This window comes from Pelobates fuscus, chromosome 3 (assembly GCF_036172605.1).
Source record: "Pelobates fuscus isolate aPelFus1 chromosome 3, aPelFus1.pri, whole genome shotgun sequence".
Classification (NCBI taxonomy): Eukaryota; Metazoa; Chordata; class Amphibia; order Anura; family Pelobatidae; genus Pelobates; species Pelobates fuscus.
This window is the reverse complement of record NC_086319.1, coordinates 159,037,460-159,058,912: the sequence shown is the minus strand read 5'-3', so window position 1 is coordinate 159,058,912 and position 21,453 is coordinate 159,037,460. Positions and strand designations below refer to the sequence as shown.

Below are 21,453 nucleotides of genomic sequence, written 5' to 3'. Positions count from 1 at the left end.
CAGAAGGGCAGGTCCGCGCGGCGAACGCGGCACGGACAGCCATGACGCCCGCGGACCGCCAGACCAGCAATAAAGTAGTAGGAAAGACAGAGAATACAAAGTAGAGTAGGGGATACACTGAGTATGGGGGAGAAGGAGACAGGTATAGATAGCCAGGGGTAATGTAAAATACAAAGTGACAATAAGAGCTAATCATATAAATAAACTAGAGAGGTAAAAGTACTCTGACCTGTTGTATGGCTGGAGCAGCAAAGAAAGAGGAAGTGATGTCATAGACAGGGCCTTTTATGGGCACCATATCTTTTTTCTGATTGGTTGTTATGTTTCTATGCTGCTGGAGTTTTCAGTAAAGAAAGATATGCAAATTTGAAGCCTCCTGTCATGTGGTAAAATTGGAGTTGTTAAATCTTACGAAGATTTTGCTTTAGTTAAGCATTACGTGTAAAAGTGAAGGGTTAGAATTTAAAGAAACAGAGATAAAACAGCGTCACCAAATAATAATTGTTTCGAAAACATCTCTTGGTTATTTAATGTAATTTAAATATGTATTTACTAAGTAATTTACTTGTAGCTGTTGCTGTTAACATTAAAATAGCAAGGCTTAAAAAGTAGCCCTGGGGGATTGCTGGTTTTCATTAAATTAAGTTCACTTCTTCTGGCGCAGATTAATCTTTGTTTTATCTCCTCTTCCTAAAGGACACAGACACACATTCAGTCTCTGGCTCTGCCTATTCCACACAGAGAAAGCTTAGAGCATTCTTTGTGGTCCTAAGTGAACGTACACATCAGCGCACACATCAATGCACACACACACATCAGCAGGCACAGAGAGGACCTCCGGCAGCACAAAACAAGTTTGCATCCCATCGACAAGCACCAACCGTTAGGGAGTCCACTGAGTAGGATCTACATTACCCACCAGCCTGGTCACAACAGAAAGGGCAAAACTGTACGGGAAGAGGTGGGACAGTGCGACAGATTCACATGAACTGTATTCTCTGAGATCAGACGGGGATTAACACGGACAAGAAGCAAGGATAAAAGACGAGAACAGTGAAAAGTGTTAGAGCTGGATTGACAGAAGGTTTAAAGTAAGTGGAATATCAGAAAAAGAACAAACATGTAATTATCTGCAATTTACTACTTCCCTTTCCTGATTACAGGTTTTCTGTCCGATAGAATGTTTACAGTAAAATAATAGTCTGCGACCATGTTAGTTTGTGACTGTATCACCTGCAAAATATCCCACTACTATGTTTATTTCCATATTCATTTAGTACCATAACATTTAAGTTGAAAACGACTCATATCCATCCATTATATTGAAATAGACATTTGGATATTAACTCCTGGCTGTGTGAATGACTGATGTGCCAGGCAGATGGATATTTGTTGGGAACGTTTAAAACAAAGAACCCTTGTTTAGCTGAGGGTAATATATTTATATATTATTGACAAACAACAAAAGGCATTAGCATTCCGGTATGTTTCTCTAAATATCTGCCTGGCAAGAAAGCTTTCCAATAACACTTTAAAATAAAAAAAAAAAAAGAAAAGAAATCTTTACTTAGCATCTACTTTCTTAGTTGGTTGCAAAGTTTGAATCTAGATAATAGAGAGCAAACCCAACATATACAGGGTTATTCACTAAAGTGGAATTGTTGGGATCTAAAATTTGAGGCCAAAGGAACCGGAGTATGAGATTAGCTTATTTTTTCCATTTCAACTATTTTGGCCTTAATTTCACTTTGAATTTCTGACAACTGCCACTTTACTAAATAAAGAGTTACCTAGCAAGTAGGTTGAAAAAAGACAGCATTTCATCAAGTTGTACATTTAAAGCATTGCTTAGCGTACTAACAACTTGTATTTTGAAATTGAATGTTGTATTAGTATACATAGTGATGCCTTGTAGGGTACCAATGTGGGAAGCATGCGCTCTTAAAAAATAGGATAGTTTGTTCACTTTTGTTAGTTTGACTGTTTGCTTGTCCTGAAACTCGTTTTGTGAAACTAGTGATTTGTTTTTGGCATTTGTGTTGCACTTAAATGAAAGTTGGAAATACATGGCAAAAATGCATCACATGATGTCAAAATACACCCCTCCTACATGACAAATGAAACTGCATATTTTGGTTAGTCTTATATACTGCTAGAAAAGGGGAGACAACACATGTAAAACAGATACCATTATTATTGTAAATTATGATATATATATATATATATATATATATATGTGTGTGTGTGTGTGTGTGTGTGTTGTTCTCCCCTTTTCTAGCAGTATATAAGGCTAAACAAAATGTGCCGTTTCATTTGTCAGGTAGGAGGGGTGTATTTATTATTAAATTTAATTGAATAAAGCAAGTGTAGGCAACCTTCAGCACTCCAGATGCTGTCGACTTCATCTCCCATAATGCTCTTACGGCCTTAGTGCTGGCGAAGCATCTTGGAAGGAGTACTCCACAACATCTGGAGTTCCGAAACTTGCCTACCCCCGCACTAAGTACCTACTAAATCCTACTAAGGGACATGGGAGAGGCTTCTGTTTTTTATAGGACAAGGAGAGATTCTTAATACTATTATTATTGTTAGTAGTATTATTATTATTTTATTACAATTGCTGCTATTCAGTAAAGAAAAGAAAAGGAAGGAGTATCATTCGTTTCAGTTGGATTATTATCTGATCCTTAATTCCATGTCTCATAAACCAATATTACGTTGCAAAAGCATTCCTAACCATACGATTGTTTTCTCAGTGAAAAAAGTATGGTGTAAACCATTTTAACTAAGGATGTAGGTATAGGGCAGATAAAGGCTGTAGTGGCTACAGCGGGTTTAAAGGATTTGGTGGTTGCATGGGGGTAGGGGCTATGGTGGATGAAGGGGGATAGGGGTTATAGCTGGGGGTAGAAACTTTGATGGGGGATAGGGCAGTAGTGGGAGATACGGGAGGCTTTATATATATTTTTCATTAAAAATAAATAATAATAATAATAAAAGTTAAACTAAAAAAGTAGATAGCTGCTTCCGGCAGGTGCAGGGGCGTGTATCAAGGTTCTAATACAACAGAGGAGGGACAATTGCACCCACTCACCTTTCCTCTTGTAATGATGCCTGTGATATATGGCTAACACTGAAGCTATATAAAGCTGCACGCAGTTTCTTACTTAAACCTAGCCCTGCCTAATGTTTCTGTAGTGAAATCTAAACGATGTAAACCTGAATAGGGTTGGTTGTCACTGGTTAGGTAACAGTCCATACTATGAATTGTTTTGCCATTTTGTTATTCACATAGGTCATGACTTTTTTTCAGTTCCTCTTTGACTGTGTAGGGCACTGAGAAGTAAACATTGTATTTCTTGTCACCTTAAACTTATTATATGTTGTAGTAACTCTTGGTAAGGGAACTGTTATTTTTTGTATAGGGTGCGGGGAGGCATCATCACATCATCATATTCATCATGGAATGACTAAAAACAGTAACAAAGGTTACAGTAGATTCTCTGCAAAGGTGACTGTTTTTTGGTGCAAAAAAAATCTAAAATGATATCTTCTGGTGTAGTAAGGAATAATAAGTATGTTTTAAAAATCAAAACATTTTGTGTTTGTTATGATTAGTTCTTTAGTTTCTTAATCGGTTTGTTGGAGATTCTGCTGAAAGGCTGAGCAACTAATCTTTTAAAAAAACAAAAATGTTCTGGGTACAAACCATACATTCAGGCCATCAAATCCTGGACCCTAACAACAGGCCTGTGTATACTCCTTGTCTTCTAGAGCTACCACTGGGTCACTGCATCAGTGGGTGGAGTCAGACCTCAGTAAAAGAGTTGCTCTTTCCCAACTAAATGTATGTGTATGGTGTATGGTGATCATTACCACTCATTGAGTCAGGGGTAGAATGCATGAAGTTAAATGGGTATGGCAGGGGCGTTGCTAGGGGTGGGACTGGGAGTGGGCCACATGGGTTGTGTGTACGCCACTGTACCCCATGTGTCTATAAGTATCAAACTGCAAGTATGTGTCTTTATACATCCAATTCTGTCAAAGTGCTTGTATTGGAGGTGTAAACAGGTAGAATTTGTGAGGGATCAATTGTGGGGCTTTAACCCCTTAAGGACACATGACGTGTGTGACACGTCATGATTCCCTTTTATTCCAGAAGTTTGGTCCTTAAGGGGTTAAAGATGATTGGGCTCCAGCTCCGTATGCTCTTAGACACTTGCAACACCCCTGGGGTAAAGTCTAACAAGTCAGAAGGCACCCACCATCTTTGCACTTTACCAGCTGGTCAGCTGCCACTGCTCTGCTGGCATGAGAGCTAAAGCAGACACAAGTCAATATATAAAAAGCAAGCATGCTTAAATGGTTTTTAAACACTGAACTACTCTGTCACAACATTTAAATAGAAACTAATTGAGCACACTTTTCTGGTCCTGTAATGAGGCCTAATTTAGAACATTGGTACAGAAAGCATGTGTCCCATCACAGGAGCAGGCTCTAGAAATGTGTCCTTGAGGATTTTATTTACATCCATTTCTATCGATCTATCTATCTGAATACCAAAAATTCCAAGTGGTAACGGCGCTTATTTCTTTCTTACTTCTTTTGTTAAATTCAAATTTAAGTAATATAGCAGCACTTGTCAAAGTGCAATAGCACATGAATACACTACAATAACATAAAACAAAAATTAAGGTGCGCTGTAACTTTACATTTTCTTTCATGAGTATTCCCACTCTCATTTAAAAGTGCACTATGCCTTTAAGGTGACCAAAAGGGTAGTGCAAAAAACACTGTGCACTATTTTTACAATAAAGTGCATCAAACAAAAGTGCAAAACATTAGTGTACACACACTTCCTTGTAGAGTGCATACAAATATATGATAAAGTGCTAAATGTAAACATACAAAAGTGCATCAAACATATAGTGCAAAGATAACTTCAAAGTGATTAGAATTTACTTACAACACTTGCTCCATTCATAAAATATTTGTAATGAAAAGGGAACAATATAGTGTAATACTGTAAATACCAATAATAACAAATACATAAATATATGCTCACAAACAGGGAGCAGGGGAAGACTGCTCCGGCTATAGATGCTCCAAACAAATCACTTGGATAGGTATCCACCAGGCAGCAGCTTTCTTCCAATAATCTTTATTAATTAAAACAGGAAATTAAGTTCTCCACAGATGGAGTGGTCCGAGCACTATTCGGTACAAGATGGCCACAAATGACAGGTTCAGGTAAGTTAACCTCACCTTTACCTGCCCACCCTCCCCATCACTGTACCTAGGATCCTCATTCATTGTTAAAGTTTAAAAATGGTTGAACACTCAATGGAGGATTGGTGCTGGTGGAACTCCAGGTGCTATAATAAATTCAGTGAGAGTAAATGGTGCCTACATTTTACTGAATGAGACAAAGTATCCATTTTAGAATAAGATTTTAAAAGACAAAATGTTTTATCAATGCAGACTGTATTTGGTCCTAATTAAGTATCCCTTCATTTTTTATCATTCAGTGAAAGTGCTGGTAAATCATTGAACATGCATTCGAGACATTTGATTCCTTCAAGAAGTGTGATTCCTTAAACCTCTTTCTCCTTCCTTCTTTTCAAAAGGGACACTACCAGTAGTCCAAGGAGTGGGCAGACCTTAATTTTTGGCCACTCTCTCCCAACTCAACAGTGGTTCAGGTGACAGATTTAGCTAAAATTAATTAATCACAGATTAAATAAAGAGAAACCTGAATAAAAAGGTTTATTCACTGGTTAAGAATAGACAAAGAACTAGTAAATTGCAGGTCAAAATAGCTGAACTGGAAATAGGTGATTGAGAGAACTTTTCCAGTTTGGTTAAATCTGCCTAAAAAGTGTGGCTGTACAGTATGATAATCGGACATGGTTCCCTGTACAACTTTGTGATACGAAGATTAACAATCACGCATATCTTGAAGGGATCTCAATGAATACCAACAGGGTTATTCACCAAAATGATAATTCAAAGTGAATTTCAAATTTAAGGTCAAAATCGCCAAACCAGAAACGTTCTCTAAGTCAGCTATGCTTCCAATTTAAAATATTTGAATTCACTTTGAATTCTCACTTTAGTAAATAACACAGTCATCACATCAAGCTTTTCCTACCCCAATGGCATAATAAAACATCTTGCTGTGTTATGGACACTATTCACCATTTCCTAGCCTGAGAAGCAGTTTGCTTTCAGTTGAAACCATGCTTGAGCCTTGACTTTAGATGATCCTCATAAAAGCTATGTCAGCCCTACCATCTGCTCACCCTTCACAATGATCCACTTCAGCTCTCCTTATCACAGGAGAAAATTGGCCGGCTCAGACCTAAAATCAATTACAATCTCCGGCAAAGTGATACTCATATCTCAATTTCATTCTGTCCTTCCTCTAAGTGGGAGAACCAGTAGGATCTGAAATTGTATAGCTATTTCCAGCATTTATCTGTGATTCATCTTCTCCATATTAGAGACAATATGTTTCCACTCAAACCAGTAATAATGATGTAACCCTTCGTTGCCAAAGAATAAGAGAAACTGCATCTAGCGGATTTCAGCATATAATTCCTAGGAGTAGACAGACAGTGTGAACCGCATGAGCACAGTTTAATAGGATTGTACAGATATAAATAGACAAGCTTGCATCAACGCTTTCCTTACCGGTTGGATAAACAAACTAATAACCTTTAAGTATTACCGTAATGCTGTCATGTACAACTAACTGGGGACCACATGTTTAGATCTCCAACCATTCAGTGCTTTATACCACTCTTAATTTATTTTCAAATAGTTTATATTAAAGTATTTTCAGAAAATGTTTATAACCAACATAAATAAAAGGGGAAATACTTTGGTTACCCACATAGGAGCATCCAAGAATTGTTGAAATGTTTCCCCCTACTAAAATCACATTGCAGGCAGGTGTTTAAAATTGTTAAAGGGACACTATAGTCACCAGAACAACTACAGCTTAATGCAGCTTTTCTGTTGTCTATCCTGTGAAGGCATTTTGCTGTAAACACTGCCTTTTAAACAAAATTACAGTGTTTATATTGCTCCCTAGGGACACCTTCAGTGGCCGTTACTCAGACAGCCACTAGAGGTGCTTCCTGTGTCAGTGCTGCACAATGTGGAGCATGGAGGCACTGAACTTTCCACATAGAGATGCAGTGATTCAATGCATCTCTATGAGGAGATGCTGATTGGCGAGGGCGGTGTTTGGTTCCAACCAGAATTGATAATCTTAGCCAATCCAATGCTTTCCCTCATGAATTCGAGTCAATTCGGGTGATGAGGGGCTGAGGGTCTACATAGTTCTATTACATACATGTTTGTATTCCTGTCACTATGGTGTTCCTTTAAACCATCTTCCACCTGTTCTAGGGCTATGACTTTATCTATATTGAAGTGTACGTTACCGCAAGTAGATCTAGAAAATTTATATTCCCATTCTATTTATAATTTAGACTATATATTTCCTAACATTTCTCTTATACCTTTTGAGGAATTAAAAATTAAATATGATTTAGATGACTCTATGACTTCAGACTAAAATATGATTTCATGTAAACATAAGGAGTGTTTCAACATTTCTGATTTGGATCGAAGATTTAATACATTAGACAAATCAAATTCAGAAAAAAATGTATATCTTCGAAAACACACTATTTCCTTATGCCACTCCTATATTACAACACTCTTAATTTCTAATCATTGTTTATATGTTTTGGAGATTTTTTTGCAAATTTTTGAAGAAATAATATTATTTCATTTGTGCCCCTTTTTAGAATTTTCTTTAAGGGGTTCTCTTCACTAACCAGTGAACTGTAGTGAAGTAAAAACTAGCAAAACCTATGGTAAAATCAGAATGAAACAAATGTCTAGTCACATAGTCCACAGCTTCAATATACTTTGGGCCAGAAGGAACATCCATCTGGCAAATTGTTGTTGCAGTTAAACAGTATATATCTTCCATGTTAATCAGGTTATTATTTGTGTACCACAGACAGATAAAAAAGAGGATGGAGAATTTTTTATGTTTTTGCCTAAATTTCGCAATTTAGTTTTCAATTTATTATAATTTACTTAATGTATTGAATTTTTTTTTTTTTTTTAAGAGCACTATAGAGTCAGGAACACAAACATGTATTCCTGACCTTATTGAGTTAAAAATGCAGTTTAGGGGACGGGGCCTGACCGCTGAGCCATGCAAACGTGTCTCCCTGGGGCTCCCGCACCAAGCGACTAACTGAGTCGGTAACCTGCTCGGTAAAGCGGCTACGAGACACTCTCAGTCCCTAACGAGACAGACAAAGCTGGGACCTACCTGGGGAGAACAAACATGTCGCCCAAATGCAAGGAATCTCCGCGTCGGCATCTGCGGCCTACACACGCGGCAGGTACGGGGGGGACGGACGCTCCCCTGTGTCTATCAGCCGTGGAAAGACCAAGCTTGCACCTCCGTTACCCCCCTATGGACCGGTGGGGGTCATCCCGGTCCCCGCCAGCCTGAAGCACAAGGCACTGCCACTCTCCTGACCAAGCGGTAAAGGAGACGGCCAGCGCAAGATGGCGGGCAAGATGGCGGACAAGCACATGGGAGCAGAGCTCAAGTCACCACAACATCCTGACAAGCAGCTCACTCAGACGGAGCACTACTCCACACAACTAGACATCATATTACAGCGCTTCTGGGACAACATGGAGCAACGTAGCAAGCAGACACCCCATGCCCCGGAACAGAGGGCAGTAAAGCAGAGGGAGCAGAGCGGGAAGGGGCCGCGTTCGGGCACCTCACGCAGAGTCGCACCCGCTATTCACGTCGACAGCCTACCTGGGCCGAAGGCCCCACAGAGATCAATTCTGCAGCACTGACCACACCGCCGGAAGCCCGACCGCTGCAGGCGGCGGCAGAACAACTGGGCTTTCCAGGACACCCATGAAGGGGAAGACCCGGCCTCATCGAGACACCGAGTCTATGGCTCACGGGTGCTGGCCTTACCAACGACTCGGGGCAGGAGGGCGGCTCCCCACCACTCGCCCCTTACCCTAACCATAGTGCAGGTACAAACGTCAGCGTCTACCCGCAGAGGTATCGGCTGAAGCGGACCGATAGTCCCGCAAGACCTGCCCGTAGAAAGCCCGGTAATGGACTGCACTACATATAACCGGCACCTGAACTGTCCTTGTTGCCTCCAATGACCACAACCACTTCTTTACTCCGTTCTTGCCCTGCATTGCCATGATGGACTGGCGGTTCCTACAGCATGTTCCCATAGCCTGTTTTATTTATGCTTACCCTCTTGCTAGCAGTGCCTAAAACGAGCAAAGCGCAGGATTGTTGTGTTTTAGTTTGTTGTGTTGCATTTACACATGTTTCTTATTTAGAAAACGCAAAGCCATACAGCTTCCACCATAGGCAATACTCCTATTGCCCAATACATGTCTACCCAGCTTTTTCTGACACTCACTACCAGGGCCGTCTATAATATGAATAGGACCCTGGGCAAAGAATTTTGTTTGGGCCCCCTGGGACCTGTGACCCTCCCAATCTCCCCTTCCCCCCAATTATGCCCAACCCCCAATCACACTGACATACTGACACATACACACACACACACACACACAGACAAACATATTAAAACATTCACAGATACATACTGACACACACATACACTGACACACAAATATATACTGGCAGACATATTGACACACATTCAGGCATACTGACACACACACACACACACATACACTGACAGAAATACTGACACATATACAGACACATACACTGACAGACGTATTGACACACACACACAGACATGCTGACACACACAGGCATACTGACATACACACAGACACACTGACACACACACAGGCATACTGACACACACAGACACATACACTGACACACACACACATACAGACATACTGACACACAAACACACACACTGACAGATATACTGACACACACACAGACACTGACAGAAATACTGACACACATACATACACATACACTGACAGACGTATTGACACACACACACAGACATGCTGACACACACAGGCATACTGATATACACAGACACACACACTGACACACACACAGACATACATACTGACACACACACAGACATACTGACAAACACACAGACATACTGACACACAGACACTGACAGATATTTGACACACACACACACACAGACAGACATACTGAAACACACAGGCATACTGACACACACTGACAGACGTATTGACACAAACACAGACATGCTGACACACACACAGACATACATACTGACACACACACAGACATACTGACAAACACACACTGACAGATATTTGACACACACACACACAGACAGACATACTGAAACACACAGGCATACTGACACACACTGACAGACGTATTGACACAAACACAGACATGCTGACACACACACAGACATACATACTGACACACACACAGACATACTGACAAACACACAGACATACTGACACACAGACATTGACAGATATTTGACACACACACACACAGACAGACATACTGAAACACACAGACATACTGACATACACACAGACAGACATACTGACACACACACACACATACACTGACAGACTATTGACACACACACAGACATGCTCACAAACGCACAGGCATACTCACACAGACATACTGACTGACACACACACAGGCATACTGACATACACACACTGACAGACAGACAGACATACTGACACACACAGACACACAGACATACTGACACACACAGACATACTGACACACACAGGCATACTCACATACACACACACTGACAGACAGACATACTGACACACAAAGACACACTGACACACACAAGCATACTGACATACAGACACACTGACAGACAGACATACTGACACACACAGACACAGACATACTGACAAACACAGGCACACTGACATACACACACACTGACAGACAGACATACTGACACACATAGGCATACTGACATACACACACACTGACAGACACACACACACAAACATACTGACATACACTTAGCCACCCTCCAACCACCCTTACCTTTTCCTGGAGGGTGGTTTCCCTGGGGTCCAGTGGCAGGCTCAGCCAGATGGGAGTTCTCCTCTGGAACTCCCCTCCTCCTGCCTTCCTCCTCCCGCGCGGCCATTATCTCCGGTGCGAGGAAGTGACGTCACTTCCTCCAAGCCGGCTGCAGAACAGGAAGGGGCCCGGTCGCGCTGTTTAAGCGCCACAGCGCCTGTCCGGGCCTCTGCTGACACATGCTCCCCGGGTGGCCCTTAGTGCATGGGCCACCCGGGGGCTCTCTTTAGCGTGCGGGACAGCCGCACCGCTGTGTCCAAGGGGGGTTGCACAAATCGCGGGGCCCACGGGGCAGCTGCTCTGGGGCCCCCAGGGGGCAACTGGGCCCGGGGCAGCTGCCCCGTTTGCCCCGCGTTAAAGATGGCCCTGCTCACTACCAGTGAATCATAGTCAGTACCAATCGCAATGGGAGCAGTTTAATATATGTAGCTTATCTGCCTACTGGGCTGACACATGCTATTCCTATAACCTAAACATATCATTTACGCAAGTATTTCAAACATGTTTTCAGCAAATAGTGAGCAGATCTAATGCCTGCAGGAAACTATGGCTATGTTCCTATTTATCAAAAATGCGTATTGTCCAGCACATACCTTACCTGCTATTTATCAATGGTTTAAGCTTGTTGACATAATATAAGATGAGGTACATCGACAGACCTGTTAGTATTTTAGGACTGCACCAGGGTAGCTGCTCTAATATTGTTAAGCATTGATAGTTCTCTTTATTTTATTTAATTTTGATGCACTTCAGCTGACCAAGCTTGTATCATTATGTTGTACACATGACGTCTTTAAAAAAACTAAATAAATATGGCAGTCTTTCCTAGGAGTGTATTGCATACCACCTTGGTATTGTTAACCTTTGTTACCCCGCAATACCTCCTCTTTCTATTCTGTACCCCATAACGCATGTGCCCTAATAAAAGAAAGATTTACAAAAATGCAGTTTAGGCCCCTGCAATGCCCCTATCCCTCTTAAAAATTGTTAAAACTTACCTTTATTCTAGGGCAGAGCGCGTCTGCCAGCACTGGCCCGCCTCAATCCGCCTCCTTGGCTGACATCAGAAAAATCCAATGCTTTCCCATAGGAAGGTGGTGGTGCCCTGACTAATTAGCATCTCCTCATAGAGATACATTAAATCAATGCATCTCTATGGGGAAATATCAGCACTGACCCAGGAAGCACCTCTAGTGGCCATCTGAGTGACTGCAACTGGAGATGTCCCTTGGCAGGAATGCAAACACTGATTTTTCTCTAAAAGGCAGCATTTACATCGAAATGCATGCAGGGATCAACTATAGTCACCAGAACAACTACATTAAGCTGTAGTTTTTCTAGTGACTATAGTGTCTCTTTAAGTATTTTGACAAGTGTACAATTACTTTGTAAATCCCTTAAACATTATATGATTGAACTAGGTTTATAATGCAGTTCATTTATTTTTCCTATTTAAGAAATATTTGACCAGGGATCTTATATTGAGATTGTTCTATGACTTGGAGAGCATATACTACTGTACAGTAATCAAGTTACAAGAGCTTATTCATTTAAAAGATAAATATGTTCAGTGAAATAAGCATCTTTACAATTGCTCTTTTTTTAAGTGATATTTAAAATGAGCAGCTGTTTTGATTGTAAAAACAGAGAAGCAGATGTTTTCATAAATTTCCAACCGGTGGAAGATTTGATGTATTTTAGAAGGTTATTCCACAGATGCATAGCTTGTTTAGATTGCATAGAATGTATCCTTTCTATAATGTGGAATTCATAGATCACAGATTAAGAGCAGCATTGGAAACACTAACAATACATTAAAGTAATGGGGTCTATGACGAGGAGTGAATTATTCAAGACAATCGTTTCTCAGTTGTTAGTTCAAAGAAAAAAGTTATGCATGGTGAGTTTGTCTCCGGCACCACAACAATTTGCAGACATTGTTTCTAAATATGTAGTGTATTACCCAAATGATTTGGATAATGGAATAGTAGTAGACATGGTTAATGTCAAGAACCTAATATATTTTTTGGTGTAGGTCAGGGGCAGGCAACCTTTGGCACATGGGCGTCTGCAGGAATTTTTCCAGGGGAGGGGGGCATAATTGTAATGACATCCATGCTTGGCCCCTTTTTGACAGTGTCATGAAGGGGAGGGGCATAGTCATTATCACATAACGCCAGGGGGAATTGCGTTTTCACAACTATGGTGTCAGGACTACATGTTTGTATTCCTGACACTCTAGTGTTCCTTTAATCAAATTAAAGGGACATTCTGGTCACCATAACAACTTCATCAAAATGAAAATGCTATGATGCCAGGAGCCCCCTGGGTGCTCTCTTTCCTATAAGGGGTTAAACCGCTCTCAAAGGGTTTAACCTCAAAGGTTTCCTCCTGCTCCCGATCTCCAGGTTGCTCAGTGGTATACAGCTTCTCAAGCGGAGTGTCAGGAAGTGCATGTTGACGTCAGGCATGGTTGCCGCAGATTGGCTAGAGTGGTCAGCTGACGCTCTAAGCCAATCACTAGTTCCCAGGTTCATAAAAATGTTTAACTGATGCCAGCTGTCCACTCTAGCCAGTCAGTGACACCCCTACCAAGCAGCACTCTCTCCTTCCTGACATTCAGTAAATAAAAGTGAACACTGATATTTTCTTTTACCTGGGGAGATGAGAAGGTTCAAAGTGTCCCTGCCAGGCCCAGGTACCAAAGCGTTATGATGTGGTGTCCAGAATGTAGTGGAGGGATCACTTCACTTGTCCTTCCTGCTCCAATTTCCTTTTCTTCTCCTTCATTTGACACAGTCTTCTTTTTCTTCTGACACTGTCTTGTCTCCTCCTTGGCTTCTTCTGCTCCTTTCTGCTACGTTCTGCTTATTTTGCGCCCTTCTGCTTCTTTCTTTCTGATCCCTTTCTACTCCTTGCAAACCCTTTCTGCTCCTTCTCCTACTTTACCTTCCTGATCCTTGCTGACCCTTCCTGTAGGCTTCACCCCCATCCCTGACTTATCTGATCTGTAGGTTGTCTTCCCCCAATCCCTCACTTACCTGATCTGTAAGCTGCCCCCCATCCCTCACTTACCGGATCTATAAGCTGCCCCCCATCCCTCACTTACTCACTTACCTGATATGTAGGCTGCACCCCCACCCCACTTACCTGCTATGGAGTCTGCACCCCCCCTCCAATCTCTCCCTTACCTGATCTGTAGGCTGTCTCTGCAGTCTGGTAGTTGCTGACTGTGCTGCTCCCCCGTGGTTTCAGCCAGGAGAGAGAAGCAGGGATAAGATGTAGCCTCCAATCCCGGCCTCTCTCCTACTGGCCGGCGCCGGTATTGCAGTGTATTCTAATCTGGAAAGAAAAAAACTTTCACAAACTGAAAAATCCAGGTGAGTGCGCTCATGCATTTGTGCCGAATGCTGCTTACCCCTGGTGTTTGTTATGCTCAGACATAGCAATATTTGTCAATAGGCAGTGATAACTCTATTGTTATCTAATTAACTGTTGCTCAACCTAAGGATACACATTTGTCATAAGTAAACTTAGTAATGTCTACATAGGCAAAACAGGTCTAACCCTATCGAACACTTAGTTACAGAAAGAGAAAAGTACAACAGTGGTGAGAGGGAAAACTAAAAGACAGGTGGGGTATTTCACATCACCACCTTCTTATTTTATGTCCTCTCATATCTACCCATGAAGAGCATGCATGCTGCTGATGCCATCCAGGATCTCAATGAAAACAAAGCCAGGAACAAGTAAATACAGCACAGTTAGGTGTTGAGTACGATCCATCTCACTACAGAATAGAGTGCTGAGAAGATAAGTTCTGTTTCCCAGCACACCCTTTCTCCAGACTGGTTTCCATATCTACTGATCTTTCCTATTGTAAGAAGCTGCTGCTTTGATCTAAAAATAAACACAATAAAAAAAAAAAAAAACACTAATATTCTCCTGTACCCTTCACCAAATGTAGAGATACAGGGCTAAAGAGTCCCACATTTTGGGCTTAAATCCCCAAAGCACCCCTCTAGCTATGCCTGTGGGAAGAGCCCAGCAAAAAACACACACATATTCTGTACTGCTCAGCCACACTACCAAAGAGGTAGGAAGGAGAGCACTTCCAAAATAAACATTAATAAGTTCATTATTGTGGTTCAGGTCGGGAAGGGGGCATAGCTGGCAATGAGGAGAGACCGGAGAATTGTACACTATAGAGGGATACTGAAGCAGGGATTAAGGAAGGAAGCAAGAGAAGTGGATTCATAGAGCAAGGCTGATGTGTGGAAGAAAAAGGTGCACAAGCAGCAGGGATGACCACAGCCTGGAGAGGATTGTCAGGAAAAGGCCATTCAAATGTGTTGGGGACTTTCACAAGGAGTGGACTGAGGCTGGACTCAGTGCATCAAGAGCCACCACACACAGACGGATCCTGGACATGGACTTCAGATTACTCTTTTCAAGCCGCTCCTGAACAACAAACAACGTCAGAAGCGTCTTACCTGGGCTAAAAAAAAAAAAAACAGACCTGGTCTGTTGCTCAGTGGTCCAAAGTCCTCTTTTCTGATGAGAGCAACTTTTGCATCTCATTTGGAAACCAGGGACCCAGAGTCTGGAGGAAGAATGGAGAGGCACACACTGCCAGATGCTTGAAGTCCAGTGTTAAGTTTCCACAGTCTGTGTTGATTTAGGGAGCCATGTCATCTGCTGGTGTTGGTCCACTGTGCTTCATTAAGTCCAGGGTCAACGCAGCCGTCTACTAGGAGATTTTGGAGCACTTCATGCTTCCTTCCGCAGACGAGCTTTATGGGGATGCTGAATTCATTTTCCAGCAGGACTTGGCACCTGCCCACACTGCCTAAAGCACTAAAGCCTGGTTCAATGACCGTGGGATTACTGTGCTTGATTGGCCAGCAAACTCGCCTGACCTGAACCCCATAGAGAATCTATGGGGCATTGCCAAGAGAAAGATGAGAGACATGAGACCGAGCAATGCAGAAGAGCTGAAGGCTGCTATTGAAGCATCATGGTCTTCCATAACACCTCAGCAGTGCCACAGACTGATAGCTTCCATGCCACGCCACATTGAGGCAGTAATTGCTGCAAAAGGGGCCCAAACCAAGTACTGAGTCCATATGCATGCTTATACTTTTCAGAGGTCCGATATTGTTCCATGTACACTCCTTGTTTTATTGATTGCATGTAACATTCTAATTTAAGCCATAATCATCGCACTTATGACAAATCACGTCTTGAACTATCTTACTTTGCATGTAATGCGTCTATCTCATATATTAGTTTCCCCTTTTACATTGCATTACTGAAATAAATTAACTTTTGCACGATATTCTAATTGTTCGAGTATCACCTGTACATAAGACATAAGCCTGGAGCAAATATTTATCTTCAAGGGGTTTCAAGTCTAATTTTGCCTGGGGTTCCAAACTGCTTTCAGCTTGTCCACTGCAAGTATACAATTTGGACGAGGGAGCTATATTTCTAGGATTGATGTGATTGGGTCGGAGGGAATGATGGAGATGTAGTGGTTATGGAGCTGAAGTATGTCATTGGGGGTGATGTGGAGTTGAGGGTTATGAAGAGATTATGGGGATCAGGCTAAATTGATTGGAGATGTAGTATGCAATTAGGACTATTGTGCATTTGTTTATGGAGTTGGGAGATTTGTATTAGTTGAGAAACGGATTGATGAGAGAATAATAGGGCCTCCTATTTAAGCTTTGTCTAAGGCCTCACAAAGTTTAGAGCTGCCTCTGTTCCAAGTACCATAACTACTACAGTGCTTCGTAATGGTTATTTTTATTATTATTTATAAAGCGCCAACAAGTTCCGTAGCACTGTACAATCGGTGGACTAACAGACACATATTTGTAACCAGACAAGTTAAATGCACAGGAACAGAGGGATTGAGGGGCCTGCTCAATGAGCTTACATGCTAGAGGGAGTGGGGTATAGAAAAGTAGGTTGCTAGGATAGTATTCATTGAGGGCTTAGTGTTTTGCTTTGATGACAATTTTTAGGAGAGGAATCAGGGTGCGGGGAGGGAAAGCTGCAATGGTCCCCCCCAGTTTAAGCAATCAAACAGTTTAGTACCATATGACTTACTTCCCCCCAGGGCCGGATTAACATAGGGGCTGATGGAGCTTCCCATGGAATAGGCTCATTTAAAAAAAAAAAAAAATTTTGAGGCTGCCTGGCCGTGCCGGTATTGCAGTAATAATGGAGATTACTCTGCAATACCAGCACCAGCCAGTAGGGTTCACTGTGTGGAGAGAGGCAGGGATATGAAGTTACACAGCATATCCCTGCCTCTCTCTATTACTCACTGATCCATGGGGGCACAGAGTCCAGACAGCAGCTCTACAGCTCAGGTAAGTGAGGGATGGGGGAAAGGCAGCAGGGACACTTAGACACTAGGGGACACTGAGACACTAGGGGACATATGGGAACACTGAGACACTAGGGGACACAGACACTAGGGGACACATGGGAACATAGACACTAGGGGACACTGAGACACTAGGACACATGGGGACACAGACACTGGGAGACCTGGGAACACTGAGACACATGGGGATGCTGTGAGACATAGGGACATTGGGAGACACTGAGACATTGGGACACGGAGACACTATGTCCCCATGTCTCCCAGTGTCCCCATGTCCCCCAGCCAGTGTCCCCAGTGTCTGTGTCCCATGTCTCTCAGTATGCCTAGTGTCCCCATGTGCCCCTATATGTCCCAGTGTCCCCATGTCTATGTCCCCTAGTCTCCAAGTGTCCCCTAGTCTCCCAGTGTCCCCTAGTCTCCCAGTGTCTGTGTTCCCATGTCTCTGTGTCCCTAGTGTCTTAGTGTCCCCAAATGTTTGTGTCCCCATGTCTCCCAGTGTCTGTGTCCCTAGTGTCTCAGTGTCCCCATTTCTCCCAGTTTCCCCAAATGTCTCCCAGTGTCCCCATGTCTCTGTGTCCCCATGTCTCTCAATGTCCCCATGTCTCTCAGTGTCATCGTTTCTCTCTGTGTCCCCAGGTCTCTCAGTGTCCCCAGGTCTCACTGTGTCCCCAGTATCCTAGTGGCATCGGGACACACTGAGACATTGGGACACTGGGAGAAATGGGGACACTGAGACACTGGGAGACTAGGGGACTAGGCGACATGGGGAAACTGACACTGAGACACTGAGTGACTTGCAATACTGAGACACTGGGAGACAGGGAGACACTGGGAGCAATTCATCTATACAGCAGAATCAAACTGTGAGTAGTTTGTTGGTGATTTTACAGAATTTTCTCTGATATCACTCCTTGTGATTTACATCATGTGATGTCACGCATAACTAATTAATTACACAAATGATTAAGAATGATTTTTTTCCAAGAAAGGTGGCAACCCTAACTACTCTTCACATACTCTTGCTTAAAGGAGCACTATAGGGTCAGGAACACAATCATGGCCCCTTCTTGCCTCCCTAAATATAGTAAAATATTACTTGTATTCAAGTCTGCAGCTGCTGGCTCTGCCTCTGAACTGACTGTCTGCTGACATCATCAAAAGTGGTGGTCTGAGCAAATTACAATACTTCCCCATAGGATTGGCTGAGACTGTCAACTAGGCAGATCAGGGGCAGAGCCAGCACAAGTCCAACATAGCCCTGGCCAAGCAGCATCTCCTCATAAAGATAAATTGAATCAACGCATCTCTATGAGGAAAGTTCAGTGTCTGCATGCAGAGGGTGAAGACACTGACTGGCAGTGCTGCACATTAGGCAGTACTGCCCCAGGAAGCACCTCTAGCAGCCATCTAAAGACAGTGTTTACTGCAAAAAGCCTGAATGGAATGATTCTACTTACCAGCACAAAAACAATAAGCTGTAGTTGTTCTGGTGACGAGGGATGTATGGGAACAAAACTTGTGTGGACTGGCTGACAATAAAGTTAGTTTAGGTAATGCAGACGTTGGTCTCTCTAACACTGTGGCATGTCACCTTTCTTCTATACTACATACACCTTTTCTCTGTCTCAGACTATATACCAGGAACTTCTGCCTGCTAGTAAGAAGGTAAGGAGACAAGTGGACATGTGAGTGCTAGGGGACAGTCCTTAGAAAGCATGGAGTGAGCGCATCATTAGACGCATTTATGTCAAGCTCAGGGTGCTGCCTGCATAGTATGCCCTCAGTTGGACAGCCTGAATGATTGGCGGGCAGCCTGACATGCATTCATGCCAGGCTGGCCTTCCAATTCTTTGGACAGACATGCCCCCTTTTTGGGCATGTTCTCCCCTTTTGGCAGGTTACGTGATTCACACCGGTGGCCCACCCTTTTACCCCACCCATTGACTTCCTGCTTCACTGGACACTGCTGTTAGGGGTTATGGATTTACTTGACAGATGAAAACATAAATTAGAGAGACATTAGCATAGAGTATGTGTTTTCTTATAGCTGCATCCTATGAGTTTCCCATCTGATGGAGATGGTGCTGGAGGGAAACTCATAGGATGCAGCTATAAGAAAACACATACTCTATGCTAATCTCTCTCTAATTTATGACGCTTGGGAGGTATGACTGTTTTAGTGTTTTTGGTCGATAAGATTCCGTAATTAGGCCCATCATAATTGTCAGCACCAGGCCCATTGTGCTCTTAATCCGGCCCTGGTGCTGGTGATGATAACATTGACAGTGGGTGAGCTACTTGTGCCATTGGTAGCAGGGGCATCTGATGTCTCAACTGTCTCTGTTAGATTCGGCAATTCTAGAGATAGGATTGGACTTGGAGATGGTGGAGAACATGCAGGAGGCAAGTACACATAAATTGTCAAAGAATATACTCTCCACACTCTCTTTTTCCAATTCTTCTGGTTTATCCTACTCATAGTCAAGTAGCTCCTGAACTAGAGGTAAACGTGTTATATCTGCAGTGGTTTTGATGGCACCGCTGAAATGTCCCATGCATCTTATGGGCAGCTCCAAGAAGGTATAAAGTTAAATAGTTCTAGCAAAAGTAGCTTCCGTGCCACGGAAAGCAGCAGCGCACGTTGTTGCAGGAGGAAAAGGATTTGAAAAAAACAACCTATTTGCCTCCTGGGTGTTGAATTGGACTTAACAGCAGCGGTGGAAGTTGCAGCAGTTCTCATGGCTATGGTTTTCAAACTCTCAGAAGCCATGACACTATGGCTGATGGTGGATTGGGGAACAAAATTGGTTGGTGCTCGGTGGATTTATTCCTGTAATGTTATTTTGTATGCTGTTAAGAAACACTACACATTGTTTGCACACTTGCACAGCACATTCTGGACATAACACACTAGACTAATACAAATATTATAGGATTTTCTTTTTCAAATAAAAAAAAAAAAGAACACAACAAACTTGTAACAACTGTATATTGGTAAACTAGTCTCATTAGAAGTCTATGAGAAAATGGCAATCTCCCACTCACATTATTTGATATGCCCCTGGCAGTGGCTAATAACTAGATACAGCAGTAAGCTAAACCTAATCTCACACGAAAATGACCCACAGAAACTCACAATGACCCAGGCTATATCACACTGTACCCCATGCCATTAATCATCTTTTTTTTTATTGGACAGGATATCCAGCCCACATGATTGGGCAGAATTCATGTTTATCAGAGCAAACTAAGAGCTCATTTGACCCCCTCCAAAAAAACTAAACAAAAAAAAAAAAGCCTCTTCCATACCCCTTTTTTCTGGTGCCAGCAATGGCACTGTGAATCAAGAATGTAAATAGCAAATCTGGGTTTGCGCTAGTCGGCTCCCCCAAGATTTTGTCATGTGGTGGCTCGGAAATCAGAATTTCGGTTGATCACGTAATTTACCGTAATTTGGCCAAATTGCAATTTGACCTTCAACAGATCTCCAAGGGTCTATTAAGTGTTCCTATGCAGCCTTAATTACTAAAGTGATAGAAAATTCAAAGGTGATTTCACAGGGAATTTAAGATTAATTTTGGAAATTAAGATCAAAATATCCAAACTGGAAAAATTCTCTAAGTCAACTATGATCAACTACTCTGGCCTTAATTTTAACATTCCGTTTTAATTCTCACTTTAGTAAATACCTCTATTAATCTCAGAATTGTTCATTAAAGTGTAAATAGTTAGAAACTCAAAGTGAACATAGCTGAAGTGGGAACATTCTCCATTTCACCTACTTAAAATTTTAAATTCACTTTCAACTCCTGGTCATAACATTGATAATAAATAACCTTGTGTAGCTTTCTATGCAGCTATGAGTGGGTCTTTAACCTATATTTCTTTACAAGTCCCAAAAGAATAATAGTCTGTGTGAAAAGAA

At 42.2% G+C, this 21,453-nt stretch overlaps 1 protein-coding gene across 2 annotated transcripts in view; it reads left to right on the top strand.

The window, feature by feature from the left end:
• Positions 1 to 672: 672 nt before the first annotated feature.
• Positions 673 to 21,453, top strand: part of PTN (pleiotrophin) — a 163,151-nt gene continuing 142,370 nt past the window's right edge. The window contains exon 1 of one of the 2 annotated variants that reach the window (XM_063447573.1): positions 673 to 1,091. The gene's annotated coding sequence lies outside the window, so the exon portion shown is untranslated. The remainder of the gene's footprint in view (positions 1,092 to 21,453) is intronic. The other variant, XM_063447572.1, reaches the window with a different exon arrangement.